The 27736-nt window shown below is 52.6% G+C and overlaps 1 pseudogene across 1 annotated transcript; it reads left to right on the plus strand.

Moving 5' to 3' along the window:
- The first annotated feature begins 1982 nt into the window (after positions 1-1982).
- LOC149522205 (butyrophilin subfamily 1 member A1-like) lies at positions 1983-27215 on the plus strand (annotated as a pseudogene). The gene is made up of 8 exons (XR_016347280.1): positions 1983-2482; positions 11319-11435; positions 12711-13052; positions 15332-15613; positions 16660-16764; positions 19602-19622; positions 23270-23302; positions 25707-27215. The product of XR_016347280.1 is annotated as a butyrophilin subfamily 1 member A1-like (transcript).
- The last annotated feature ends 521 nt before the right edge of the window (positions 27216-27736 follow it).

The following is a 27736-nucleotide window of genomic DNA, read 5'->3' on the forward strand; positions in this document are numbered from 1 at the left end:
GCACAGGAAGATCAGACGCCTCCCCCCTAGGGTACCCTGGGTATCGACCCATCAGCACCTCGTCCACACGCATCCATGTTCTCGCTTTTACACTTCCCTGCGCTCACAGAGGGGCCCCTTGTATTTCCTGCGTCCTTCTTCCATTATGACGATGCTAAAACCTCTAGAACACACGCCCGGATAATGAGGTGCTGGATAAATCAGGATTAGCCGGGACAGGGGGGAAAAAGGCCAATGCAATTTCCTGATTTGGAGTCAAAAGGTTCCCTGTGACGTCACTTTCTGAGTGGGAAAGTGTTTTACTCTCCCTCTTGTGACCCCGGGAGGTCTGGGGCAGCCCACGCTGGAAACAAAACAACTAAATGGGCTGCTCTGGGGAGCAGCGAACACTGCACCTGCCCTGGGCTAGGGCCGGAAACTGCTACCCCCCCAAAACCAGGCAAAGGGGACCCAGGGCCATGGAACAAGAGCAGGACCATGAAGGGAGCAGGCCTCCTGACGCTCCCCTGCCCCGATCTAATCACTATCAGGGCAGTCATGGCTTCCATGCTGTTTCAAGCCTTGTTCCTCATTCCACGAGGAGTAACGGTAGTTTGAACTAGGAAGCCTAGTTCAAACTACCTAGTTCGTTCCCCGTGTAGCCGCGCAGCACGGGGTTCGAACGAGTGGGGATTTAAAAATGGCGGCGCCCCGCTTATGCAAATGAAGCCCGGGAAATTCAAATCCCGGGCTTCATTTGCAATTGCGGTATGCCTACATTACCCTTCTATTTTGAATTAGGAGGGTAGTGTAGACATACCCTGGGAGAGTTCTCTACAGCTAGAGAGAGGGACAAGCATGTCTCTCTCTCTCCAAGACGCCATTCTTCATTTTCTGTAAGTAGGGTAAAGTTTAGGTAGTTTTATTGTTTTAAGGATTGGGTATGGGATCTGAGATCTGGCACTGCTTAAAAGATGTTTTGGCTTTTCTTTGTAACTAAGTTCTAGGCCCATGGAGTTTTTCCATGAGTATATTTTGTTACCTCCCTATCTAGTTGTGACGTAGTGGGGGTACTTGCTGGGCTGTGGTGACCTCTGCTGTCTGGAGCAAGACCCAGCAGGGAAAACCTCACTATGCAAAGGTGATGCCAAACCGGTTGATCCAGATACCCCCCATGGAGAGGAACAAAGGAAGGTGGAGGCTGCCCTGGCTGGGGGGCAGGGCTGGAAGAGAGTGAGTTTTAGTGGCGGTCTGGGAGCATGGAGGAGACAGCCTAGGGAAAGGGGCTGGAGTTTAGGGGCCCAGTCTCCCCCCATCGCAAGGGGGCCTGAGGCATCCTAGCCCAGCTCTGTGACCAGATTACATCTGCGCTGTGTTGTATCCTGGAGAGGCAATAAACTTCCTCTATTCCACCGGCTGGGGCAGTCTGTTTGTGCCATTTCGGGGTGCAGGAGACGGGGGACCCCCAACGCGCCGTCACACTAGTCATTATGTTTGCAACAGGAATATTGTTTTAATAATAAAAGTTCTTTCTTTTCTTTTATTAACCTGGCAGTGGTTAATTGTGTGCCTTGATTCTTATCTTAGGGGTGAGATTTCCCAAATGATCTTCCCCCTGATTTCTTTATCAACATTTGGGTGGTGGCAGCGGAAGTTTTGTTCCCAAGATCTAGGTTTTTAAGATTTTGGGGGAAGTTTTATACCAAAGCCTGGTAGATAAGGCTTTGGGGTACACTTGCTGGCCCCCACTTCTGCATTTATCATGCCAGAGTGAGGAAGGAGCCATGACAACTTAGACCAGGAGAGCCCTGTTTCTGCTGGCCAGTCAGAGCTTAGACCCAACTAAAACTGTTCAGTCCCAGTTCAGCTCCAGTCTGAGAACAGGGATGGGCTGGGCTCGCACCTTCAACCTTCCTGCAATAATGACACCCGCTTCACCGGAAACTCCAGGGCAGAGGTACAAAGGTTGCTTGTTGCTTAAGTAAACAAAAGGGGGAGTTTGCACCTGGAGCATGAGCTGGAAAATACACTATTCCCAGGGCAGAACAGAGCAGTCCTCACAGAGCCAGAGGCAAGGCCTCTTAGAAATTGTCATTGCCATCCTCCAGACTGGGGCCCTGGCACATCTAGCACCCTAGCAAGGCTGTTTTGGGGGAAGACCCGTATCTCTGTCCTGTCATGAGGCTGTGAGATGGAGGGACTGAAATCAGCCCAGCAGTCCAGGTATTTCTCTACTTTCACTTCCCACCTCCTTTAAGACCTGGAGAGAGACACATTCCACTTCAGAGCTCAATGAGGAATAAACACAATTTCCACTGACACCTGGAAGGGAAGGCTTAGAGTCAGGTTTGGGTTTCTGCCATCTTTTAGGAAGAATTTTGCAGATGAAAAAGACACCGGCCATGTGAGCTAGCTAGAGGAGAATGGATGAGAGTTTTACAAAACCTGGGAGCACCTGGGAGATCTCAAAATGGTTCGGAAGCTTCTTTCTAAGACTCAAGAGGTAGGTGAGATCCTGTCACAAGAATGTGAGCACCATTGCTCGGTGGTATCGCCTAGTAGGCATTTATTCCGTGGGTGAATTTTTAACTGGAAAATAATCCAATAATCCCAGGGCAGATTTGTTTTAGGTGGATGTTGAACTATAAATTCAAAGTGAATATGATCTGTTTTTCCTCTCCTTGCATTGTCAGGTGACACCAGGCTATTCCTGTGATCTGATTCAGAATCTATCTTTGTGCTCCTATAATTTATTCAAGAAAACTGGTCCTGCCCCCTGCTCTCACTGCACTGAAAGGGAGATTTGGTGAAATAAGTTGTTGTGAACTAGCAGATTTACCTAGTGTTGCTTAGGCCATCAAAGAAGGACTCCGAGCAAGGGGCTGTGGTTAGGGGGGGTACAGGAGTCAGGGCAGGGGGCTGTAAGGTAGAGAGGGCTCAGGGAAGAAGGTGGCAGACTCGGGGAAGGGGGTGGGGGATGAATGTGTTAGGACAGGGAGTGGAGGTGGCCAGTGGCTTCTCCCTGGGGATGGGCTGGTGGCAGAGGAAGCCATGAAGCCTGCCTGCTGGCTTCTCCCCAGGCTCAGCCAGGGAGTGGCACGCGCAGCTGGCGCAGGGACAATGGACTGCACAGTTCATTTGGCAGCTGGTTCCCGGGGCAGGCTGGGTTGGCGGGGACCACGAAAACATAAGAACGGCCAGACTGGGTCAGACCAAAGGTCCATCTAGTCCAGTGTCCTGTCTGCTGACAATGGTCAATGCTATTGATGGACCTCACCTCCATGAATTTATGTAGCTCTTTTTTGAACTCTGTTAACATCCTAGTCTTCACCATATCCTCTGCCAAGGAGTTCCACACGTTGACTGTGTGCTGAGTGAAGAAAAACTTCCTTCTGTGTGTTTTAAACCTGCTATCTATTAATTTCATTTGGTAACCCCTAGTTCTTATATTGCAGGACTAAGTAAATAACTTTTCCTTACTCGCTTTTTCCACACCAGTCATGATTTTATAGACCTCAATCCTATGTCCCCCTTAGTCTCCCCTTTTCTAGGCTGAACAGTCCCAATCTTTTTCACCTCTCTTCTTATGGGACCTGTTCCAAACCTCAAATCATTTTTGTTGCCCTTTTCTGACCCGGAGCTGGGACATTTGTTCACCCCTCACTCCCATATTCATTCTAGGGTATCACACTTATCTTTTTGCATTTGGTGAGAAACAGTCTCATTCCACATACATCCCATTGTCCTGGCATACCTAATCTCTGACCTTGCTTTAAGGTAGGATCAGAGGAAGGTGCATGCTATGTTTGGTGATCTTGGCTTTTACCATTTAGGAGGAGTTCTTGAACAAACAGACACAAACTGACAGACAGACAAACAGACATGCAAACTCTCCAAAATTTATAGTGGCTGTGGGGCAGGAGGGAGAGGCAGAAGACAGGTAGGGACAGGTACCTCTTTCCCCCTGATATATTTTTTACCCACTGCCTCTTTTTGTGGTTCCCCCCCCCGCTCCCATTTTTTTTCCTCCTCCTCCCTCCCTCCCGCCCTTCGCCCCTATTTATTTTAGTTCTGGACATCCAACACTCTGGTCACAGGTCCGATGATGCATACTCAAGGGGGGAAGGATAGAACCAGATGGACAGTTTAGGAAATAAAAATATTTATTTATGATAGTGATGAATTTATAGTATTTATTCTAAGATTTTTAATAGACTGTGTTAATAATGAATTTACAGTATTTGTTATATTTATTCTATGATTTCTAGTTAAATGTGTCAGAAATATAAGGATGAGAATGGCAAGGGGAATAGTCTGTATTCTAAAGATATCCAGCTACACTAATTAAATAACAGTGATAACTACAAAATCTATGTACTACCAAAAACAACTACAACACTAAGCTTATACAACAAAGAAAATCAAATCATACATACCAACTTACACAGCACATGGAACATTACAAAGATATCGGTTCGGTTGCAAAGGCCTTGGTTACGCCCAAAAGTCGAGGGAGGTGGCTGGTCGTTTGATCAGGCCGGCAGCGCTTTGAAGTATATGGGAAGGCACACGCATGTTGGTACGTGTGTTACGAAGACCTCGAGTGAACTGTGCGATGGGTATTTATCCCCAAATCTGCATATCGCTTTCCCGCTCTTGCATATTACCATATATGGCCCAACGGTCATCAAGTGGGGGTCTGTGTCCCAGGGGTTGGGCCAAAATTGTGCAGGTTTCATGAGATCAGGTAAGCCCCGCAGTTCTCACGCCAAGGTGACGGGTGGGAGAGTCTAAGGCTATTTTCCCCTTTTCACACCTTCCCTTTTTTCTAAAGGCAATGGTATGCAGGAAGGATGCCGCCGGTTTCTCCCAAGGAGTACTGCAGCCCACTATAAAAAGAGCAACCTGGCCAAACTTTTTTACTGGGGGAGCAGTTTTTTTTCTAACAATCTGAAGAAGTGGGCTGTGCCCATGAAAGCTCATGATCCCATCTACATGTTTTGTTAGTCTTTAAAGTGCTACCAGACCATTGGTTGTTCTTTAACTTTATCCTGTACAGACTAACTCGGCTACCCCTGAAGCTTATGGTCATACTTTTTTTTTTCACTTCTTTTAAACAGGTTAAGCACAATGGCCCCCTCTGCTGTCTGAAATTCTGAATTGGGTGCATTGGCTACTCTTATTTATTACTGCAGTATCTCATTACTGTGCAGCTTACGTACTCTGCATTATTGGTATGATCTCATTACCGTGCATTTAATTTGTTGTATGTATTTGGTTCCCAAGCTGTACTGGTGTAAATGGTTTCAGGCTAGTATTATTGCTAAATGGAGGCTATTTCAGTACAGAACTTGGAACACTGAGGGTGCATCCAGACAGCGCCAAATTCCAAAAAAAAAAGCACTATTCCGAAACATTCCTTAACCCTTGTGGAACAAGGATTACAAGGATGCCAGAATAGCACGCCCATTATTTCAAAATTGATTTCAAAATAACAGTCCAATGTTGGAAGCTTCGGTGCACAACAAAAAGGGCTTGTTGAAATCTGGGCTGGCCAGCTCAGGTTCCTTGGCCAAGGCATTTTTTATACTTTGGAACCCCTGTTCACAGGCCTCTGAGCCCACCACCTGGTCTGGCCTCTTCTTTGTGAGGTCTGTGATTGGAGCTATGATGTCACTGATCCTCCTCATAAATCTCCTGTATTAGCTGGCCAGGCCCACAAACAACTGGACCTGCTTTTTTGTAATGGCCTCCACCTTCAGAGGTTCAGGGTGCACCAACCCACTGCCCACCTTGTGTCCCAGGTCGGTCTCTTCGGCAGCCCCCATCCTGCATTTGGACTCCTTGACAGTCAGGTTGGCCTCCCCCATGCGCTGCAGCACCACCACTATGTGATCGAGGTGATCCTGCCTGGAGTTGCTGAAGATGGCCAGGTGGTCGATATAAGCCCTCGCAAAACCCTCCTCTCTCTGCAGGACCTCATTGATCAGCCTCATGAAGGTGGCCCCAGTGTTCCACATGCTGAAGGGCAGCACCTTGAACTTATCCAGGCCAGACTCCACTATGAAGGCAGACTTTTCCCTCACATCCACGTCTAGGGGAATCTGCCAGTACCCCATGTCAGATCCAGAGTACTTATAAACTTCACTCCCCTCCTCCACCGTGTCTAACAGATCCTCTTCTGGGGGTGGGGAAAGGGTGATAACATTCCGCTTCCTATAGTCCACAGAGAACCTCATGGTCCTGTCCTTTTTAGGCACCATCACAATAGGGGATGCCCAGGGGCTTGAGGGTTTGGTGATTATGCCCATTGCCAACATGTTTTCCACCCCCTGAAGCTGCCTCTACATCTCTCCCTTTGGCCTGTGGGCTCTTCTAGGCCCTGTCATGTGGATAGAATGCGTTATTCTGTCAGTGAGCCCCGGCCTGTTGGAGAATGTTCCCTGGTGATGCTTCAGCAGCTCCAGCAAATCCTTCCCCTGGGGGGGAGTCAAGCCTTTCCCTATCTCTATGCTCTCAAGAGGCATCAGCCAGCATATCCACCAAAGAGACTGACTTGGCCTCCTCCTCAGCACAACAGAGCATGTTCACGTTTACCTCCCTCTCCAGGTACTCCTTCATCCTGTTAACGTGCACCGTCTGCACACGCCCTGGATACGGGCCTTCCTCACATCATAGGTCACTTCATTCACCCTTTCCTGGTAAAGGCCTCCCCAATGACAGATAGAGGCTGCAGGGGGGCTTTGATAAGCCCCCTTGGTCCCTTATACTTCTGGCACAACTAACAGTGTCTGCAATATTCCCTCACTGACCTGAACATATGAGGCCAATAGAAGTTCTGCTCTGGCCTGTCACAAGTTTTGCCTATGCCCAGATGCCCTGCAAATGTACCGCCAGGAGCCAACTTCAATGATTCCTCGTGATACACTTCAGGCACCACCATCTGCCTGCGAGTTGCTGCCTGGGAACCTTCCTTCCCTGGGCGGGCTCCCTGTACAACAGCCCATCTTGCATGAGAAACTTTCCTCTCTCTTCACTAGCAGAGGCTTGATTCTGAGAATCATTCCTGGCTCTCTCTCAACCCGTCTCCAGACTCTAAGACTAAGTGTTACACCCTCCAAAATAAACCACTTCTGGGCACACCTAGAGCTCATTCCACAAGAGCTGTTGCAGCATCCACAGCTTTCCTCCCCAAGGTTCCCCTCAGAGACATCTGCCATGCGGCCACATGCTCTGCCAATGATACTTTTATGAAGCACTATGCACTCTCCCAGCAATTAACTAATAATACCCCACTAGACTCAGCAGTACTCCCAACAGGGCTGGCCTTACCATGAGGTGAACTGAGGTGGCCGCTTCAGGTGCCAGACTGTGGGGGGGCACCACTAGGACCCAGAGTGTAGAAAATTGTGTCTGCTGCTGGTGCAGATGTATTCTCTCTGATCTAGATGCACAGAGATGGGGGAGTGCTGTGCTGGAGGAAGGAGGGCACAAGGGACATAACAGGCAGACAGGAAAAAAGCAGGCATGGGGGGGTCATTTGAGCTCCATGCCTCAGAGGGCAAAATGTTGTGGACCGGCCCTGGGGCTGTAGTCAAGCGGCAGCTGCAAGAGGCCCATTCCTGTGAGGCTGACCCAACGGGAATGTGCATTATGTGGCTGCCGCTCGACTACAGCTGGAGGTGGAGTCGCTCGCGGGGACTGGGACCTGGGTATTAAAATGTAGCACCACAAGTGGCCTCTGCTGCACCTGCCGAGCCCAAACGTGCCTCACCCCACAGCAACCGAGCTCTCGATGCAGCCCGCAGAAGAAGGAGGCCTTGCCATCGGACCAGGACCCCACATGACAGAGGCGGTTCGGTGTGGGGGGGAGAGGGTAGGTGGAGAGGATGGGACTGTGTGCCCCTGGAAGCTAGCTCAGCTGCCCTTCCCACCCTGCTGGAGGGGAGGGGAAGGAGGCAGTTGTGCATGGCAGAGTGCAGTGTCTGCAGAGTTAGTGCACCCAGAGACCGTGTCTACACTAGGAAACGATTTCAACATCACTAAATTTGACTTAATAAACTCCTAATTTTACAACATCAAAATAGCGTCTTCCCACTGCAGGGCTTCCCCCACTGTAGACCCAAGATATGTTGCAAAACATGGGGTGGACAGCGAAACAACGTAAAGCGGGGATATTTTTTTCCCATGGCTGACTTCCATTTGCACGAATTGGTCTCTTTTTTTCTGCACGACGTAAGAGCGGGGAATGGGAGGATGTATAACGCAACACTTCCTACAAGGGTCAACAGCATTAGTGCGGAACCGATGTGCACTAGGGAGACGTACAGCAGGAATGCCCTGTACGGAGAAGCCTCAAAAATAGTCCAAAGCAGGCTCCATTAATGAGGATGTGAGACCTCGACTTAGAGCCCCAGGAAGCTGTAGGGAGTAACTCAGGGTATGTCTACACTACAAAGTTAATTTGAACTAACAGACATAAGTTCGAATTAACTTTGATAGGTGCTACACTAGCGCTCCGCTAGTTCGAACTTAATTCGAACTAGCGGAGCGCTTAGTTTGAACTAGGTATACCTCATTCCACGAGTTTGAACTTAAGGGGTGTGTAGCCCCTTAATTCGAACTAGTGGGAGGCTAGCCCTCCCCAGCTTGACCTGGTGGCCACTCTGGCCAACACCAGGGAAACTCGTCTGCCCCCCTCCCGGCCCCGGACCCCTTAAAGGGGCACGGGCTGGCTACGATGCCCGTGCCAGGTGCAAGCCTGCCAGTACCCAGCCAGCAGACCCTGCACCTGGCACGGCTCGAGCCAGCCACCCGATGCCCCCCAGCCCTCCCCCTCTTCCCAGGACCAGGCTGGCGGCTCCCGGGAGCCTGCCCAGGTCCGCAAGAGGCGGGCACCCGCCTGGTCCAGTGTAGACATCGTGGACCTCATCCACGACCTCCACACTAGGCACAGCAAAGCGGCCGTCTAGGGCAGGAGAGCTGCCAGCCTGGCCACCCAGGAGCAGGTTTGCATGAAAATCAAGGTGGTCCACTGAGACCCCCGACCATGAGCCCTGAGCTTAAAATAGCATTACTGGGTCAGACCAAAGGTCCATCTAGTCCAGTAGCCTGTCTGCCGACAGCGGCCAACCCTAGGGACCCTGGAGAGGATGGACCAAAGACAGTGACCAAGCCATTTGTCTCGTGCCATCCCTCTCCAGCCTTCCACAAACTTCGGGCAGGGACACCACTCCTAGCCCCTGGCTAATACCACTCCATGGACCCAACCTCCATGAATTGATCTCACTTCTCTTTAAACTCTGTTCTAGTTCTAGCCTTCACAGCCTCCTGCAGCAAGGAGTTCCACAGGTTGACTATTTGCTTTGTGAAGAAGAACTTTCTGTTACTAGTTTGAAGCCTGCTACCCATTCCTTTCCTTTGGTGTCCTCTAGTCCTTCTATTATGGGAACTAATGAAGAACTTCTCTGTATGCACCCTCTCCACCCCACTCGTGCTTTTATACTCCTCTATCATATCCCCCCTCCATCTCCTCTTTTCTAAGCTGAAAAGTCCCAGTCTCTTTATCCTCTCTTCATCTGGGACCTGTTCCAAACCCCTCATCATTGTAGTTGCCCTCCCCTCTCCCACCCTCTCTCTTCCCCTCTCCCACCTCCTTTTCCCAGTCTCCCCGAGTTTTGTTCAATAAAGAGAGATTCTATTTTTGAACACACGTGTCCTTTATTTTGTACATCAGGAAGGGGGGCTAGGGAGGGGTAAGTGGAAGGAGGTGAGGGAGGAATGGGGTACGAGCCCCTGATGGGGAGGACTGGGCTGGCTCTGCGGGCTTCTGGGGGTGGAACCTCTCCTGCAGCCCCCCAATTGCCCCCTCTCCCAAGATGGCAGCCTGCAGCAAGTGTAGCCGGGCTGATGGCCGAGTGCTGTGATGTGCCCAGTGTGGGTACTCCGGGCAATCCAAGCCAGGACTGCTTTGCAAGCGGGGCACCCCTGAGAACTGTCTGTCCGGGGTGGGGGTCGGGTCCCTTTAAGAACAGCCCTCGGCTAGCCTGAGACAGCAGCTCCACGCTCTAAGTCCTCATCTGATGCCCGGCCGGCACTGCTTCCAGCCATCCTTAACCTCGGTTCAGGGTCCACTCTGTGTGGACATGCTAGTTCGAATTAGCAAAATGCTAATTCGGACTAGTTTTTTAGTCTGGATGCGTTAGTTCGAATTAACTAATTCGAACTAGGTTAGTTCGAATTAGTGCTGTAGTGTAGACATACCCTCAGTGGTCTCCAATGCGGTGTCATGGCATCCACCGGGCTATTTCTGTGCGCCCACTAAGTGAAAGGGGCCAGCCCCACTCATGCTCCTGGGTGCACAGTGTATGGGCAGCGTTGGCCCCGGGTGCACAGTGTTTGCGTGGCCCTGCCCCCAGGTGCATGGTGCAAGGGCTGTGCCAGCCCCAGGCACGCGGCATATGGGCGGCGCCGGCCCCGGGTGCGTGGCACAGGAGCAGCACTGGCACCGGGCGTGCAGCACATGGGCAGTGTCGGCCCCAGGCGTGTGGCGTTTGGGTGGCCCCACCCCCAGGTGTGCGGCGCAAGGGCTGTGCCAGCTCCGGGTATGCGGCATATGGGCGGTGCCAGCCCCTGGGCGCACGGCACAGGGGTGCCACCGGCCCTGGGTGCGCAGCACAGGAGTGACGGCGGCCCAAGGCATGCAGCACATGGGTGGTGGTGGCCCCGCCCCCGGGTGTGCAGTGCATGGGCTGTTCCGGCCAATCGCATGGCGTATGGGCAGTCCCACCCCTGGCACACAGCGCAGGAGTGGTGCCAGCCCCGGGAGTGAGGCACATGGGTGGCACCAGCACCGGGCGCGCGCCGTATGGGTGGCCCCGCCCCCAGAAACGTGCATGGCCCCGCCCCAGGCGCCCGGTAGCCCCAAAAGGTTGGGGACCACTGGGTAACTAGTTCAGATTCCTCTGGGGAGCAGTTATTTTGCAATAATGGCACTGGAGCATCCACACTAATGCTATTTCGAAATAGCTATTTCAAAATTAATAGTATTCCCCAAGGAAAGCAGGAGTCCAGATTTTGAAATAAGCGGTCCATTATTTTGAAAGAAGGGATTTGTTAGGGTGGATGCTCCACCTATCAATTCAACCTAAGGGGGTTATTTTGAACTGAAGCCCTAGTACAGGTGAGGGCTAAGTGCCTTGCCCATGTGGACACCTTGAACGTCACAGCGCTGGGGGTGATTTACTGCACAGTGACTTGCCAGTCTAGACTTGGCCTTAATGCTAGTCAGTGTCCTGCTCACTGTGGTCAGTTTTTCTTTTCTCCTTCCTGTTGTCCAGATGAAGTTACGGGGAAGATGAAGGTTCCCTCCATCTGCCAGAGTGCCAGAGCCAGCTCCCCTCTGCCTGGTTTTCTTGTTTTCTTCCTGACTTGTTATGTGCGCAGCATGGAATCAGGTAGGACTCTGCGCTGTGTCTGCTGTTTCTTAGAGAATTTAAGTCCCGGAAGTGTCGCAACAAGATGCGCAACTTGGAGTCAGTGGAACTTCTCACTGGGTGCGTCTACACTGCACCGTTATTTCGAAATAACAATGCGGGTGTCTGCACAGCCATTCCTTTCTTTCAAAATAATTTCAAAATAATGGGCGGCTTATTCCAAAATCTGTAAACCTCATTCCATAAGGAATAATGCCTCTTCCGCAATAGCTATTTCAAAATAAGGCACGTCTAGACGCTCCACTGCTGCTATTTCAAAATAACCCCTCACCACAGCCATTCGAAGTTATTCCTCCCTGGGGCCTCCTGGGGCTCTACATCAAGGTAGCCCGTCTACGAGTCTGCCTCAGACTAGTTTTGAGGCTTCCCTGCAGTGCAGACGTGCTATTTTGAAATAAGTGTTCAGTGCAGACGTACCCACAGTGTGTAAACATAACACAGCAAGCTCAGTGTAAGCGGGCGGATGGTCCTGCTACTGTGGAACTCTCCTGGCTTCTGTACTACCACAGTGAGATGGGCTAGTGACAGGATCTGAGTCCTCGCTCCTACGACTTTACCCAGGGCCTGTCTACACTGGGCAGTCATTGCAAAAGAACTCCCCTTATTTCGAAATAACGAGGCAAGTGTCCATATGACCAAGCCTGTGATTTCGAAATAAAAAATCCTGTTTGGGAAGAGGAAAAAGCTTATTTCTAAATAGTTATCTGGGGAATGAATTATTATTTCTGGCAGGGCAGACACAGCCCCAGCGGCCTCCCCGACCTCGAGGGCTCCACTTCCACCTTCCTTGTGGCAGAGTCCTTGGAACTCAGCAAGGCTGGGCCCAGGGTTCTTGCAGGACTAAATCTAAGGTGGGGGCTGAGTTGTCCTCATTCCATGGTGCTGTCTCTGCACTGGGCACTTCCTACATTGAAAAAGGAAATCCCGTCACCCTGCTCCTGGTTGTGCCACAGGGATGCCGTGGGTCGGACACTTGCTCTGCTGGTGGCCACTTGCCCTCAGGCTCAAAGTGGAAGGAATCTTCTCCCTGGCATTAGCTCTCTTATCTGGGGTCTCCCTCCAGCCCAGCCTACAAGGTCCATAGGCTTGTAGCATCTCCTTGTGCCGGGTCTCCTCCCAGTATCTCCAGGGAATACAAACTACAGCAAACAGGACCGGTTTTGTGTGTGCCACTGACTGAATGGACAAGATCTTCTCTCTGAGCTTTTCTCCCTTCTCTCCTGGGACATTCCACAGCACAATTTAAAGTGATGGGACCTGACCGGCCTGTCACGGCCGTGGTGGGGGAGGAGATCGTGTTACCCTGTCACCTGGCCCCCAGGATGAGCACTGAGAACATGGAGGTGACTTGGTTCCGGTCCCAGCTCTTCCAATTTGTCCATCGCTATAGCGATGGAAAGGACCAGTACGAGCAGCAGATGCCAGAATACCAGCAGAGGACAGAGCTCTTGAAAGATGAACAGGGGAATGTTACTTTGAAAATTCTCCACGTCAGACTCTCTGACGAAGGGCAGTACCGCTGTTTTGTTCAAGATGGTGCCTTTTATGAAGAAGCCGTCTTGGAACTAAAGGTGGCAGGTCAGTAGCGTGTGTCTGTACGTCCCTCGGGGATGGTGCCAAGGGATTTGAATGATTTGAGCATTTTACCCACGGTCGGTTGCCAAGGTGACTTACTTACTTGTACCAAATGTGAAGAAAATTGGAGAAGGTGCCCCTGGATTATGACGCCTTCTTCCTCAAGAGTCATCTCACTTTTTCACCGAACACTTTCCGGGTGTGGTGAACGGGACAAAACAGAGACACAAAACCCGATTTCCCATGGTCACACGGTTAAATCTAATGCCCAGGAGTGACCCTTCATTTCCTGAGATAATTGGCCAAATATGCAAATACCTGTCTATTGTGGGGTGACGGCCCCACACTGGCTGGGAAGGGTCAATGCAGACTGGAGGGAGCCTGGGCAGAGCCCTGGCCCATTGCAGGGAGGCTTTGAAAGAGCCGAGCAGGGTGCAGCTTGCTGGAATAGCCCTATAGAGAGAGAGCTGCCCTCAGAGAGAGTCAGTGAGGGCCTGGCCAAGGAGGGTGCAGGGCCTGGTTCCCTCAGAGAAGGCACTATCAGTAGCGCAGTGCTGGGCAGACCCAGGGGGGCTAGAGAGGGAGGCTCCAGCTTGATCCCTGCCCGGCTGTGGCCTTGCTACAAGCAGGGCCAGATTAAGGGGGGGCCAGGTGGGCCGCTACCCAGGGCACCAACCTATGGGAGGCACCTGATGGCACCTGTGAGGGGCGCTGCACGCCCAGGGCAGGGGGCTGTGCAGCGCCCCTTAGAGCTGCAATCAGGCGCCACGAGCCCGATTTCAGTTGTAAGGTGTGCAGCACGCCGGGGGGTGGGGCCACGCATGCACCGTGGGCCCGGGGGCGGAGCTGCACATGTGTTGCGTGCCCGCTGCCCAGGGTACAGGAATGGCTCAAGCCGGCCCTGGCTACAAGGCCAGGAGGTGCAAAGGGCCACAGGGGAGTTGGCCCAGGGAGCGAGAGGCAGTGGAGGCGAGCGGAGGGCAGGACAAGGCGGCTGCCAGAGGGTCCCTGGTTTGGGACCCAGAGTAGTGGGTGGACGTTGCATCTCACCACCAACACATGGCCCATACAGGCTGTTGTGTGCCCCAGAGGCAGAGGGGCTGGTCTTGGAGGCCACAGTGGGCCACAAGGGCAGTAGAGACTCAGGGCTGTCAACATGGCCCAGGAGAGGGGTGAGAGCCCATTGGAGCGGGCACTGCTGGAGGGCCCTGTCCTGCAGAGGGCGCCACGTTCCTGGAGCAATGCGCATCTGGAAAATGAGCATGGACCGTAGCCAGGCAAGACGCCGCCAGGAGGGGGCACCCTCCTGAGAAAGGGCTAATTCCCCAGAGCTACCCACAGGAGGCGCCGCAGCAGTGAGAATAGTGCTCTTTGGAGTGGGACAGACCTGTGCAGCCTTCACCTCACTTGCAATTAGTTACACAAGCAGTCACAGCTGTTCCGGTCAGGAATACCCATTCAATAGCCTATGGGCACTAGGCACTCACATCTAAAATACGGATGTTAACATGCGGTTACTTTCCTCATCGAGTAGTCGGTGGATTGGTTATTGACTACTCGATTAGTCGATGAGGGTAGGCAGTTCCAGCATGCAATCTGGCTTGTTCCAAGTCCCAGTATCACTTTCTCCCTGCCGCTCCCCGTCGACAGGGCCAGGGGAGCTGGTGCACAAAGACGCTGGTTCAGTCCCTGCTCCCGCGAGTCTCTGAAGTCTGATCTTCACGCACCAGCTCCCCTGGCCCTATCTGTGCAAAGCAGCAGTGGGGAAAGTGATGCAGACTGATCAGAGACCCTCAGGAGCAGGGACTGAGCCAGCGTCTTTGTGCGCTGGCTCCCCAGTCTCTTACCATTGCAAGTGTGTGTGTGTGTGTGTGTGTGTGTGAGAGAGAGAGAGAGAGAGAGAGAATAATGCTAACTGATAAGCTCCTGCATTTGCAGGGCCAGGTAGAAGAGCTTCCATAACCGAAGAGGTGACATTTCACCTGAAGGCACATTTGAAATACAAGGATTATTTTTCTCCATTTTTTTTACAGATTCTGTTAGTGCTAAATTCAATGATCAATTAAAGGGTTTCCTATAGTCCAAAAATAGCATGTCTGTATGGATCTTGGGAGGGAACAATACTGAGGAGAAAGCTCCATCCCCTCTTGGAAATAATTTGTTTTTTGTTCATCTGTTTCCCTGAGTACATGGACATTTGAGAATAAAGGGGAAGCTTAATTTTGTATTCTCTAGGCTCAATATGTGCACAAATCAACATGGATTTATGCATTTGTCTCTAGCTTCAGGCTCTGCTCCTCATGTATCCATTGAGGATTACCAGGATGGAGGGATCCGAGTGGTGTGCCGGTCGGCTGGGTGGTACCCGGAGCCCGAGGTGATGTGGAGAGATCTCAATGGACAGGCCTTTCCTTCAGCCTCTCAAACAAATTCCCGAGAAGCCAATGGACTGTATAGAACAGAAACTTCTGCCATTATAATGGAAAATTCCAATCGGAACTTGTCCTGTGTGGTCAGGAACACCCGCCTCAGCCAGGAAAAGGAATCATTGTTTTATATATCAGGTCAGTGACCATCAAAAACCACACACTGAGCAGTGTCAGAAAAAAAGACAACAACCTCCTGATTAGATTTTATTAAATCTAATAAGATTTAATAAATGTAATCTATTTTTAAATAGAAAAAGTTTGTCTATTTAAAACAAACTTACAAACTGAAATCTTCAAGAAACCTAGCTAATGGTGTCACCTTTTTTGTGCACATAGATTATTTAAGTCTTGTCTACACTAAGAAGATTTTGCCAGTACAGCTCTCCCAAAAAAACACTTCTAGTGTGGGCCAATGTTCTCTCTCATTTTTTTCCATCCATGTGCAGAATAAATTTTGTTGCATGCCCCAATGGCCTGTACAGATGTGCACAACCCATAGAAACACATCCTGCTGGTGGAGGGTGCTCAGTGCACTCTGCTAATCAACTTGGTGGCATCTGAATCTCTCCTGAGTGGCTGCCCCAGCACACAGCTTACTGGGAACACTGGTATGGACACTGCTGTACTGGCTAAGCTATACTTTTGCTAGAGTGTTTTAGGTCGGAACCCCCTCGGTGATCAGAAACTTTAACGCTGAACACTCCAACCTGTTACTGTTACTAGCAACAGTTGCTGTGTTAGATAGCTCGTATCAGGCAGTAGCCCTGCTGTGCTGTGCTCTGCACAAAACCACAGACTGACAGTCAGTGCCTGCTACAAAGAACAAGCGCCTAAATGATCAGGACCCCACAAAGGCCAGCCAGGAAATGGAGCCACAGAGAGGGGAAAGGGCTTGTCCATGTTCCCACGGCAGATCTCACAAGTCCCACCCGCTGCCCCAGGGACTGGAGACTGATCGTTGTTTCCCATGGCACGCCAGGTCAGGCTCACTCGTACACCAATGTACAAATGTGGTGGCTGTCTTGGTTGGTTTGTGGTGTTTGGTGCCGTGCCGATGGGGCCACATTGCCTCCTTTGTGTCAGACTGGTCCCACTGGGGCGGCCTTACACACAGCGGAGTCATCAGAGCTGGGTTCCTGCTTCCTGAGTGATGTGGGTGCCTCTGGGCTTGTGTTTTTCAGATCCCTTTTTCCCAAAGGTGAATCCCTGGATGGCGTCTCTGGGAGTGACCCTGGTGGTTTTGCTGGGCGCCTTTGCCCTGAGTGTTTATCTCTTCAAACTCAAAGGTAAATGCTGGAGCAGGACATACAGGGACGTTCACAAGGGATTTTCTGCAAAGCCGCATGCACAGGGACAGATCTGACACTTGGCCTGGCATGACGGGAGCTTAGAACTGCCCCACCCCCAGCAGCACAGAGATGGAAATGCCACTGAGGTTCCCCTCTGTCCGTGGGCTGATCATCGGCAGCAGCCCCTGGCTGCAGGCTTAGGGGACAACCCCATGACCTGACGGCAGCGCTGGAGGACGGGGTGAAAAGCTCAGTCCACTGCTCTGGGCCATCCCCACCCACCTTTGCAGCAGGGCCTATTGCTCCAGCTGGGCCTCCCCCAATGCCACAGCAAGGAGCCAGGGAGCCCAGGCCTGGGACTACGGAGGTTTCATTCCCCCTCACTCCCTTGTGTGGGTGAGTTGTGCCAGACACGGGCTTATCCCAAATGCAGCCGCCGGGTGGTTTGTACTTACGGACATGCAGGGATGGTGGGATTGGAAGGAGAAGGCAAATAGGCAGTGGGACCGGACCAGAGAGCCAGATCACAGCAGGTATCTGCATCCTGCTCCGTCTTCCCTCTCCCCATTCTCCGGGGTCACTCACATCTGTCTCTGGTCTCCCTGCCCACATGGTACCTCCAAACCTGATTTCTATACTGAAAATCCCTTTTTGCTCATTGTCACATTACCGAATTGGAGAGAAGCAGCCAGATCGCTGCTGCACCCCTAGGTGGGGATGTTGGCCCCAGAAATTGGTATAAAAGGGAGCCATGTGGGGTATTGAATGGGAGCTTATTGTTTGCTGATCTTATGTACGCTATTTATGTGAGTGTATAATGTCTGTGTGTGTAGGTAGGAATCTGTAATCTGTGTGGAAGCTGAATATTTCTCTGAATGTGGTTAAGCATTGCTATGGACAGGCTGATTAGCCAGGCCCTGTGGGACAATGGCACTTGATGGGCCAAAGACACATCCAAAGAATGGGGGCTGTCACCTGAGAGCAGCCAGCAGGAAACACAGATATTGGCCTCTGACCAGGTGACCTGCTGAATACAAGAAGAGGCCAGGAAGGAGGTATAAAGAGGCCATGTGGTCAATGCCATTTTGTTCTCAGCTCAGCACTTCATCCCAGAGGCAGCACTGCAGGGATCGAAGAGCCTTTAGTTTTAGATTCTAAAGGATTGGCCCAGCGTGATTTGTGGGTAAGATCCAGAGGGTAAATTGACCAGGGATCTGTGGCTGGTTTCTTGGAACCGGACAGAACTTGTTCGGGGTAGGTGGGATTGGGTGCTAGGACCCCCCACCTGTGTATAGGCCCAGGGCCATCTGGGGCACGGATATTGCTGGGGTGTCGGAGGGGTTTTGCTCGTGAGGCTTCAGGCAGGCAGCTGAAGCGCTCTGTGGGACTGGTTTGTGGCCTGTTTGGAGAGGTCACCAGTCTGGGGGCTGTAAGAAGCCCCGGATTTGAGAAATTCGCCCTGAGTGGACGCCCTCAGCTGTGCCCAGACACGGCCCGGTCCGTCACACTCATCAAGTGCCATGCACCCTTGAGCTGCACTAGTGCTCCCTGAGGAACAGCCAGTGGGCTAGTAAATAAATGAGGAGAAGCACTCGGAGCCATTTGGTGAGTCTCCTTCTTCCTCTTTCCATACGTGACATTTTTGTACATGTTCATGTTCTTGTAGCAGCGTGGGAGGGAGGCGGGAGGTGATGGGGTTTCCTGGTTCCTTTGGAAGATTTGCTATTCACATTTTTTAAAATAGGAGGAGTTTAAGGTCACATCTGTGCTTAGCAGACACTTCATGCTCTGGCGGTTGATCTTTGCCATTTGATTTAGCAGGTCTAGTATAGACCCGTAAATCACATGCTGAGGGCAGCCCCAGCCAGCACCAGGTATGGCTTATACCGAGCGCTGCAGAGAGACAGCCCCAGAGGGCTGAAAGCAAACTGACTCCAAGGTTGTGAGGCTCAACATCAGCTGTTTTGGCTCTAACAGTTTGAGAACTTACCCAGGCCCTGGGCGTTTCGGTCCAACCCTGAGTAGAAAATGGAAAGCACTTACTGTAAAAAGTGTTTTTGTTTTGGGGAAATGTGTAATCTGAGCACAGCAGAATATTCAGATGTTCCTCTGAGATTTTTCAAAAGACAGTAAATTCCACGTGTAAATGCCCATTGGGAGGTACTAGGGATTAGGGAGCAGGGGAGTATGGGTAATAAAGGAAGGTGGTTTGGAGCTGCAATGAGGGGAGAAGAGGCGACAGAGAGGAGTTTAAACTGACTGACAAACCCTTTCTTAATGCAGCGTGTTCAGGCTCGGTCCTTTCCGCGTTATTCCCTGTTCCTCCAGAGCGTCACGTCTGCTGAACTCCATGTTCTGGAAGGGCACAAGCTACCACCAGGCTTCACTCTATTAGAGCTTTGGGCCCTGCCTGCCAGCCCTGACACCGACCCACGGCGCAGGCAAGAGAAGGGGAAATTCAACCTTTATCCTTTGTGGGTCGCATCAAAGTCTCCGTCATTCTAAACATTCTAGGGCCAGTGTGAAGAATGTGCCTGTGACGTGCTGGGAGGGGGGGGGGTAGCGGGGGCTCTGGCTATAGCCACTCTGCCTTCACAGGCACCGAGTGGTACAGAGGGTCTCACATTAGCCCTGCACAGACCAGGCCAATCTCAGACTCGTGTGTATAACCCTTGGCAGTGGGATTCCCAAAGCTGCCTCAGTGATGTAGTGACATCGGGACCCCTGCACCCTAGTCACTTAGGCAGTGTTGGGAACCCCACCCTGCATGTAGATCCTGGGAAGAGACCCCCCCCCCCCCACTAGTCATTGATTCATTTGTCCTTGTTTTCCAGAGAAACACGCAGCAGAACTCGGTAAGTGTCATTCTCCTTCTCCCTACGGGTAAACCCTGTTGTCCTAAGGTGTGTCCTCACCATGGTACTTTGTTCCTGTAGGGGGTTGGGTTTTTGTCATTTTTATAATACAACTTCAAAAATGAATGGTGGTCTCAGAGTAAGCAGGAGAATTCTCACGCCAGAAGGTCACTTGAGTTGATATCTGAGGTACTAACGTGCTGCTATTTGAATAGAAGTTGAGTCTTAACTTTAGTTCTGAAAATGTAACGAAATACAATGAAGTAATATGATGCGAATCATCTTTTGGTTAAGACAGAACCACATCCCCCAGAGCTGTTCATCTATGACTAGTAATCAAAGAGGGTATGTCTACACTACAAAGTTAATTCGAACTAACAGATGTTAGTTCGAATTAACTTTCATAGGCGCTACACATACAAACCGCTAGTTCGAACTTAATTCGAATTAGCGGAGCGCTTAATTCGAACTAGGTAGACTCATATTCAACTTGTGGTCCACTATGACCCCTAGATCCCTTTCCGCCATGCTCCTTCCTAGACAGTCGCTTCCCATCTTGTATGTATGGAACTGATTGTTCCTTCCTAAGTGGAGCACTTTGCATTTCTCTTTATTAAACTTCATCCTGTTTACCTCTGACCATTTCTCTAACTTGCTAAGGTCATTTTGAATTATGTCCCTATCCTCCAAAGAAGTTGCAACCCCACCCAGTTTGGCATCATCTGCAAACTTAATAAGCGTACTCTCTATCCCAATATCTACATCATTGATGAAGATATTGAACAGTACGGGTCCCAAAACAGACCCTTGCAGAACTCCACTTGTTATCCCTTTCCAGCAGGATTTAGAACCGTTAACAACTCTCTGACTACGGTTATCCAGCCAATTATGCACCCACCTTATCGTGGCCCTATCTAAGTTATATTTGCCTAGTTTATCAATAAGAATATCATGCGAGACCGTATCAAATGCCTTACTAAAATCTAGGTATATGACATCCACCGCTTCTCCCTTATCCACAAGGCTCGTTATCCTATCAAAGAAAGCTATCAGATTAGTTTGGCATGACTTGTTCTTCACAAACCCATGCTGGCTATTCCCTATCACTTTATTACCTTCCAAGTGTTTGCATATGATTTCCTTAATTACCGGCTCCATTATCTTCCCTGGGACAGACGTTAAACTGACCGGTCTGTAGTTTCCTGGGTTGTTCTTATTCCCCTTTTTATAGATGGGTACAATATTTGCCCTTTTCCAGTCTTCTGGAATCTCCCCTGTCTTCCATGATTTTTCAAAGATCATAGCTAAAGGCTCAGATACCTCCTCTATCAGCTCCTTTAGTATCCTGCGATGCATTTCATCAGGACCTGGTGACTTGCTGACATCTAACTTTCCTAAGTGATTTTTAACTTGTTCTTTGTGTATCCTATCTTCTAAACTTACCCTCTCTCTGCTTGTATTCACTACGTTAGGCACACCTCCAGACTTCTCGGTGAAGACCGAAACAAAGAAGTCATTGAGCATCTCCGCCATTTCCAAGTTTCCTGTTACTGCTTCTCCCTCCTCACTGAGCAGTGGGCCTACCCTGTCCTTGGTCTTCCTCTTGCTTCTAATACCACTCCATGGACCCAACCTCCATGAATTTATCTAACTTTTCTTAAACTCTGTTATAGTTCTTGCCTTCACAGCCTCCTGCAGCAAAGCGTTCCACAGGTTGACTATTTGCTTTGTGAAGAAGAACTTTCTGTTATTAGTTTGAAGCCTGCTACCCATTCATTTCATTTGGTGTCCTCTAGTCCTTCTATTATGGGAACTAATGAAGAACTTTTCTTTATGCACCCTCTCCACACCACTCATGCGTTTATAGACCTCTATAATATCCCCCCTCAGTCTCCTCTTTTCTAAGCTGAAAAGTCCCAGTCTCTTTAGCCTCTCTTCATATGGGACCTGTTCCAAACCACTGATCATTTTAGTTGCCCTCCCCTCTCCCACCCTCTCTCTTCCCCTCTCCCACCTCCTTTTCCCAGTCTCCCCAAATTTTGTTCAATAAAGAGAGTTTCTATTTTTGAGCACACGTGTCCTTTATTTTGTACATCAGGAAGGGGGTCTAGGGAGGGGTAAGTGGAAGGAAGTGAGGGAGGAATGGGGTATGAGCCCCCGATGGGAGGAGTGGGGTGGCTCTGTGGGCTCCTCGGGGTGGAAGCTCTCCTGCAACCCCCCGATTGACGCCTCCCCCGGATGGCAGCCTGCGGCAAGTGCAGCCGGGCTGATGGCCGAGTGCTGTGATGTGCCAAGTGTGGGCACTCAGGGCTCTCCAAGCCAGGATTGCTTTGCTGTCCCTCATCGAGTTAGACAAGCAAGCGTTGCAAGTGGGGAACCCCTGAGAACTGTCTGTCCGGGATGGGGGTCGGGTCCCTTTAAGCACAGCCCTCGGCTAGCCTGAGGCAGCAGCTCCACGCTCTAAGTCCTAATCTGATGCCCTGCCGGCACTGCTTCCAGCCATCCTTAACCTTGGTTCAGGGTCCACTCAATGTGGACATGCTAGTTCGAATTAGCAAAACGCTAATTTGAACTAGTTTTTAGGTCTATATGCACTAGTTCGAATTAGCTTAGTTCGAATTAACTAAGTCGAATTAAGTTAGTTCGAATTAGTGCTGTAGTGTAGACATACCCAGAAAAAGCAAGTGCTCAGAGATTAATGCAAGAAACCCTTCCCCTCCTCCTGCAAGGAGGAGTAACAGTTAATTCAAGGGAAGGGTTTTGGATTGGACTATCGCGTCTACACGCGGCAAGTTAAATCAGGCGACCAGCATTTTAAAATGGCGACCGGCCGCGAATATGCTAATCAAGCGTGGGATATTTAAATCCCGCACTGCATTAGCAACTTCGATGTGCTTCATTGGCCTCCCTAGTCCAAACTAGGGGGCAAGTGTAGACACACCCTTAGTAGGGCTAATTCCACAGGCAATGAAGATGTTTGAAATACAAACCAACCCAGCCGCAAGGATCATGCTGTGTTTGTGTAGCTCTTTTTTTTCTGATTTATTCAACATTTCTAGTAGAATTTGTACCTTCCGACTTCTTTATGGCATCCCTCTGTACGATGTTGAATCCTGTGTATGTAGCAGAGGTGGGCAAACTTTTCGGCCAGAGGCCACCTCAGGGTACAGAAATTGTAGGGGTGGCCAGGCAGAGAAGGAAACAGCCAGGCATGGCTCAGGCCTTGCCCCATCTTACCCCCCCCCCCGTTCTTCAGTTCCTTACTGCCCCCCTAGGACTGCCCACCTCAATCCAAACCCCACTGATCTTTGCCGGAGACAACCCTCCCCCCCCGGACTCTCATCCCCTGTCCAACTCCTCCCCTGCTCTCTGCCCCATGACTGCACCACTCAGAGTATGGGGGTTGGTGGTACCACAGCTGTGCTGCCTGGACACAGCAGCCATCACACTGCCAGGAGTCCAGGGCAGGTGGTGTGAAGAGTGGGGACTGACGGGGAGAGGAAGGAAGGGAGGGGGCTGAGGGCGCAGCTCAGGTCTGGATAAAAGGGCCAGCAGGGCAGGTGGGGCCCATGGGCCGTGGGTTGCTCTCTCTGAGATCGAGCGTCTGCTCCCATCCCTCTCAGCTGGGTTTCTCTGCTTGGTTTCAGGCTGGAGAAGATTTGCTTTCCCAAAAGGAGAAGGTAACTGACGTTCATGGTTTGTCAGCATAACAAAAGCCACTTGTGAAAAGGGAAAAGGAACCTGGGGACACGCCACATGCCCATTGGGCAGCTGCAGCCCCTCGCACGCGCCCACCCCCGGTCCCTGGCCGTGTTCCTGGGCTCAGCCTTGGCAGCACCGACCCAGAGTCACTGCCCCATGGGTGCCCCCCCCCACCCGTGACAGGGAGAGAAGGGCAGTCGGTGACATCTCTGCTGCCTCCTGCCCCTGTGTTCTGCCCCTGCCCCCTGCCACCGTCCTCTGCTTCCGCAGTCTGCACGCTGCCACTGCCACCTGCCTTTGCTCCCCGGGCTTCCTCCTGCTGCTCAGTAGCCTCTGATAGGCCCTGGCCTGAGACCCCCCCACTGGCCCCAGCCCCTCGTGATTTCCCTGGGTCGCAGGGACCCTCGCTGCTCAGGCAGCCTCTGCCCTGCCCCTCCCTGCAGCGCGGTGCCCAGGCTGGCTCGGAGGCTCGGCCCCTCGGCCTGCTTGTGAGTGATTCAGCTTTGCCAGCCCGGGAGCAGGACGGCCGGGCCCCAGGGAATCTAGTCAGCTGAGTGGGAGCCCTCGTGGGAGAAAAGCCAAGTGGGGCCAGGCCTCGCACAGCCCAGCCCCCCGCCCACTCCTGTCCCTCTCCCTGGGATTGACCCCCTGCCCCCTGCTTAGCCAGGAAGTCTCAGTCCAGGTGAGCTCCCCTCCCTCAGGGCCTGCTCCCCCCCGCCCTCGCACTTCCCCCCTAAGGAGCGTAAGGACGTTGCACGGCCCCATCACGTCGGCAGTGTCAGCCCAGCCAGTGTGTCAATGTGCAGGATGTGCAGGGCGGGAAACATCTCGGTGTGAGGCCCAGATCAGCCACAGCCACAGAGTTTGTGTCAGACGCCTACGGTGCAGGATCAGCGAGAGCCCAAAGGGAGGGGAATCCGCGTCACGATGACGTTCAGATATTGGCATCCAAGTATTGGGGGGCCCCTCATGCAGCGTTCCCCAAAGGGCCGTGGAAAGCAAACACCCCCGAGTGGAGAGCGCCCCCCAGTGCCTGAGAGCGGGGGGTAGGGGTCCATTAGAAAACAGCCCAGGAGGGAGGTCCTGGAGTTACCTTCCCGGCTGCGCTTCTCACCAGGCTTCCTCCTGCTCCACTCCCCTGCCCCAGCCATGTAACCCTCCCCGAGATCTTCTTTTCAATCCCATCCAATGTGGTTCCAAGCACCGGTCTCTACTCCTCTCCCCTCCAGGACAGCTGCCTTGTCCCTCCCTCCTGGCTGTGTCTCTTCCTCCTTCTCACTTGGATTGGACTGGCCTTGGCTCCTGGGCAGCTCTCAGCCTTAGTCTCCCCTTGTTCTCTGGTCCGGGTGCAGGGTGGGGGGGTCCAAGAGGGGAGTTTCCCTTCCCCCCAGTAACTGAGGGGCTGTGCCCAGCATGGACTCTGGGGCACTCGGGGACGTTGCTCTTTCTCCTGCCCCCGGCAGAGGACCCAAGAGTCCATGGGAGAGTCCCTGCTCTGCTGGGGGAAGGGATGGATCAGACCCCAGAGCACCAGGGCCCGGGGCACAGACAGGGGCGGTCCTGGGCCCATTGCAGGCAGCTGGGGAGCTGCTGAGAGCAGAGCTCTGGTCCTGTTTCCCTTTTCCTCTCTTTCGCCCTGCGTGAGCTCAGCTTCTCTCTCCCTCCGCCCAGCCCCCGCTGGGACCCCCCTCAGCTCCCTGGGGCCCCTCTTCCTTCTGTCACCCCTGAGTCAGCCTCCTGCCATGGCTGGGACAGAAACACCCCCAGGGCAGGACTCGCCTTGTTCAGCCTCTTCCCGCCCCGCCCAGCTGGGGCCGGTCCCTGCCCCTCCCTGCTGGCTCTGTGGGGTCTGGGCGCTGGGCCAGAGGCTGAGCAGCCTGGTGGGGGGCAGGTCAGAGCTCGGCCCAGAGCCCCAGTGCGGCGGGAAAGGAGCCGAGCCCAGACGTGCCATGCGGGGGAGACGTGTCACGGGGGAATCACAAACCCTGCCCAGAGGCAGCTGGGACCCAGGGACATTTCAATGGGGAGGGGCCCAGCCAAGGGCAGGGCCTGGATCCAGCCAACCCTGACCAGGCAGGTTCCATCCCGTACCTCTGGGGTCCCCGGCCCAGAGTCGCTTGTCCCCGGCCCAGGGAGATGGGGCAGATTCCCAGTGTCAGGGCCCCTCTGACCCCTTCTCTCTGCCACGGCCCCTCCCTGCCGGGGAGTGAGCTGCCCCTTGGGCTGGGCCGAGACCTCAAGGCTGCTCCCCACTCAGAGCCGGGCGCCCCTGGAGGCAGGAGAGTCCCTGAGTCACTGCCCAGCTGGGGCAGATTCTGTCCCTGACGCCATTGACCCCCCCCAGGGCCGAGCTCTGCCCCTCACGCTCTGATTCTCCCCCAGCCAACGTGACTCTGGATCCAGACACGGCGCATCCCCAGCTCGTCCTGTCGGAGGATGGGAAACGTATGAGACGGGCAGAGACAAAACAGCCACGGCCTGACACCCCGGAGAGATTTGACTCTTGGGCCTGTGCACTGGGCCGTGAGGGCTTCACCTCGGGGAGACATTACTGGGAGGTGGAGGGTGGGGGATGGACAATACTGGCGTATGGGGGTGGCCAGAGAGTCTGTGAGCAGGAAGGGATGGATCAGCCTGAGCCCCAAGGGTGGGATCTGGGCTGTGGAGCGGAGGGGGGATCAGTTCCGGGCTCTCACTGACCCTGAGACGCTCCTGCCCCTGAGCCCCCCCAACAGGATCCGGGTTTGTCTGGACTGTGACCGGGGGCAGGTGACATTTATCGATGCTGGAACCGAGGCCCCGATCTTCACTTTCCCGCCGGGCTCCCTCCCCGGGGAGAAAATCCGACCCTGGGTCTGGGTGTGGGGCACAGACACCGAGCTCCGACTGTCTCCCTGACACCAGCCCCTCTCACCTTACACCCCCCCCCCCAGTCTGTGTGACCCTGGAGGACTCCCCTGTACTCCGCCCCTGGCTCCTCCTCTCTGTGGTGCCTGAAACCTCCTCCCCCTCCCTTCCTGCAGCTCCACTTATGGGAGGTGGATGGACTCTACTGCAGCCCCAGAGAGCAGACAGGCCCTGAAGGGCAGAGCTGGGGGCTGGGCAGGGGCAGAGCTAACAGCCAGGCTGGGTACAGGCAGAGTTCAGATCAGGTCACACAAATCGACCAACCCAACGGCTCTGCCCCTCACTAGCCTCCCTGCTGCCTTGGGGACTCTTCGGCCAGCTGGGCTCAGGAAAGCAGCCGTCCCTGGCTCCTGAAGCTGCTGCCTGCTGGGAACTTTGCTCTCCCCTGCAGAGCTGGAGACAAGGGCTGAGCTCCAGGCGGGGGCTGGGCTATTGCAACGCTGAACGGCGCTGCCTGGAATTGTAGCTGCCCAGAAAATCCCTGGCACGATGCTGTGAGCCCCCAGCCTGAGTGACAGGGGATGGGAGTGTCTGGGACAAGCCAGGAGGCCCGGCAGGGAGCTGTCTAAGATAGCCAGTGGGAGACGCTCACCAGAGGGGAATTGCATGAGGAATCCAGGCCCCTCTCCTCTCAGTTTGGGGTAATGCTGGTTACTGATTCTGTGTATCTTGCAAACTGTTTAAATTAATACTAGGAATTTCCCATAACTCAGGTGTGACCGCAGATGTACGGAGCCTTCCTTTCTAAACCGCGCACCTGGAAACTTATCTGAAATGTTTCCTTTAATAAATGTTCTTCCAGTGATGGCACTGGGGGAGCTTTAGTGTGGTGTCGCATCATCCCAGTGCCGCAGATGGGAGTTTTCATTTGCAGTAGTCAGCCGGACTGCTCATGTACTATGGGCTCCTCGTGCCATTTGCGTGCACAGTCTGCCTCCCACCAGATCCTTCTTCGCTGTCCTTGGAGTGAGCTCTTCTCCTCAGGGACTTTTTCTAGTCAGAGATAGGAATTTAGCTGTTAGTTTCTACATAGTTTTTCTAGTTGTGTCAGTTAGAGTATGTCTACACTACAGCACTAATTTGAACTAAGCTAATTCGAACTAACGCATCTAGACCTAAAAACTAGTTAGAATTAGCGTTTTGCTAATTCAAACTAGCATGTCCACATTGAGTGGACTCTGAACCGAGGTTAAGGATGGCCAGAAGCAGTGCTGGCAGGGCATCAGGTTCGGATTTAGAGCATGGAGCTGCTGTCTCAGGCTAGCTGAGGGCTGTGCTTAAAGAGACCCAACCCCCACCTGGACAGACAGTTCTCAGGGGTGCCCCACTTGCAACGCTCGCTTGTCTAACTCGATGAGGGACAGCAAAGCAGTCCTGGCTTGGAGTGCCCTGAGTGCCCACACTCGGCACATCACAGCACTCGGCCATCAGCCCGGCTGCAGTTGCCGCAGGCTGCCATCCGGGGGAGGCGTCAATCGGGGGGCTGCAGGAGAGCTTCCACCCCG

This window comes from Pelodiscus sinensis, chromosome 19 (genome assembly GCF_052426305.1).
Source record: "Pelodiscus sinensis isolate ZL-2025 chromosome 19, ASM5242630v1, whole genome shotgun sequence".
NCBI lineage: Eukaryota > Metazoa > Chordata > Testudines > Trionychidae > Pelodiscus > Pelodiscus sinensis.